Below are 2,387 nucleotides of genomic sequence, written 5' to 3' on the forward strand. Positions count from 1 at the left end.
ATATATAAAATATAATATTCACAAGTCCAAGAATGCTTTTTATCGACTCAGGGAGTTCTAAATCGGTTGTTGAAAACTGTACATCGAAACTTTGAACTGATCACAATACTCCCATTACCTAAGCACTGAGAAAAGTAAAAATGGCTTTTCTTAGTACTGGAGCCACTTTTCAACTTCCATCTCATCCACTTCTCCTCATTTAACAGAGTTCATGCAGATCAGATAAGCCTTGAAAAGCATAAAAGCAGGATCAGAGTGTTTAAATGAGATTCCTCAAAACAGATGATGAGAATAAGAAATGAAAGGATTGGGAGTTATATCAGCATGTAATATTGTTGAACAGTACTGACTAAAATGGTTTGGTCATGTCTAAAAGGATATACGATACCCGAAATACCAGATATTTTGGAACCTAGACTGAAAGGCAGACTCTAATCTATTTATTTACTCTTTTTACATTGGATTACTTGGGGAAGGAAAAGTATGCACAGACAAGACAAGACAAACAAGAGATAGGCAGAATTGACTCGGTGGTTTGGAATTGCAACTCGACGGTTAGCAGCACAAATGTTGGAAAAGATCAGAATTAGAATGGTAAGGTTTTTAAATAGACTTTCTATTGAATATAATCTTATCTTATATTGAAGTCTTAATTATTATAAGAGTATAATAAACATAAATATAAAAATGAACAAACCAAGTGTTTCAGTGCTTGTGTCATTCAGCTCATTTTTTAAGTAATCATCAGAAGAATCTAGTGTTTTAAGCTCTATTTTTCCTTTTTCCTTTAGTTGCAACATCATCTGAATAAAGTCATTTCTCTGAATTTCATTTTTTTTCCTATAATCTATAGCATTTCTAATAATGTTGCAGAAATAGTTTGTTATTGATTTTGGTTGAAATGAAAACCCAAACGTTTTAGTTATTTTTGGAAAAGAAAAGATAAGCCAAATCCTGATTATATTTTTAATACTAACATCATTTAATTTTCTACCCGTTACTCTAAATTCTGATTCTGGATTTTTCAGTACACCTGGATTAATTCCAAAAGCTGCTGACCTGTAATTTAAAATGATAAAAGATGTTATTATAATTATTATTACTTTTACAATTAATTTTGTATTAAATTGTTTTAGAAGCATTACTATTCTAATCTATGATTAGAATATCACTATTATATTTAAGTTCTTTTCAGAGAATTTTGATATTCATTTGAACTAGTACTTTATAAAATACTATTTAATCAAAAAGAGTTGATCTGGGAGGATAATAAGAAATTTTACATAAAAAATGCAGAACACACAAAAAAAAAATGTCGACAGGAAAAAGAGATACAATCTTTATTATCTTCATGATTAGTAGGTCTAGGATTAAGATTAATATAAATTGATTCAGAAATAAGCCGAGCGTGTTTCAGAAAGTTTAGTGGCAGGTGGGTTGCGGGAGTAGATAGATGTTTTGAGTTGACAAAACTTATTTTTTCTTGATTTTCATTTTGCCACTTGATTAACTCATACCTTATTTTATTATTATTTTTTTTCCATGTTTTAGTTTTTACTATCTTACTACAATCTATTACATCCGATCAACTATTAATTAATATTCCAATTTTACTACATTTATTTTTATTATTCCTGTATCTATTATTTTATTTGTTATTACTCTACAAGTTCTTTTTATTCCTAATATTTATTATTGTTTTTCTTATTTATATTTATTACTGTTTTTTCTTATTTATATTTATTAGTGTAGATCTTATTTTAATTTACTCTGCTCGTTTTTATATAATTTTCACACATTGTTTACATTTTATAGTTCTATGATAGTATAATATTTCATGTCATCTTATACTCTTATCTTGTAAACAATATTTTAGTTTTTGAACTATGTTTTAAGTCTTGATGAAGCCCAGCAAAGTGGAGTGGAATGTTGGTGCTTAACAAATAATTTTGCACTGTTGGAGCTCCTTTTTGATGGGACTATCTTTCTTCAATAATTTTCATTTAATACCCTATTTTGAAATTTTAATTGAAAATTAAATTCAATAATTTTCATTTAATAACCTATTTTGAAAGTTTTAGAGTAATTTCGACGATATAAATTAATATTTTATACTTCTCCTTTAAGGTTTAAGAACTTCATTCATATTAAATTAAGAATAGTTTTTGAAAATTTACATTTTGATTTCTAATTAATGCATCAGCACAAATGCTGCCTGGCAACAGTAGAAAGAAGAGGTGCATGTCCCTGGCCCGGCACTTTTCGAATTTAGAGCTGAAACTTATACACGAATTAGTACCTAATTAGTACTAATTCGTACTAAAATTTCAGAATTAGTACCCAAAAAGATCGCGAGTTAATACGTGTTCAATTCTGCCGGGCCAGGG

General features: G+C 28.4%; 2 protein-coding genes across 3 annotated transcripts in view; both read right to left on the minus strand.

The window, feature by feature from the left end:
* Positions 1 to 1,081, minus strand: part of LOC106690582 (cytochrome P450 9e2) — a 41,438-nt gene extending 40,357 nt beyond the window's left edge. For both annotated transcript variants that reach the window (XM_067050585.1, XM_067050584.1), the window contains exon 1: positions 698 to 1,081. The gene's annotated coding sequence lies outside the window, so the exon portion shown is untranslated. The remainder of the gene's footprint in view (positions 1 to 697) is intronic.
* LOC106690578 (probable cytochrome P450 6d5) overlaps positions 1 to 2,387 on the minus strand; it is a gene marked incomplete at its 5' end in the record, with an annotated part of 8,399 nt that overhangs the window by 2,401 nt on the left and 3,611 nt on the right.

This window comes from Halyomorpha halys, unplaced genomic scaffold (assembly GCF_000696795.3).
Source record: "Halyomorpha halys isolate HHAL.00 unplaced genomic scaffold, Hhal_1.1 Scaffold1761.1, whole genome shotgun sequence".
NCBI classification, from domain to species: domain Eukaryota; kingdom Metazoa; phylum Arthropoda; class Insecta; order Hemiptera; family Pentatomidae; genus Halyomorpha; species Halyomorpha halys.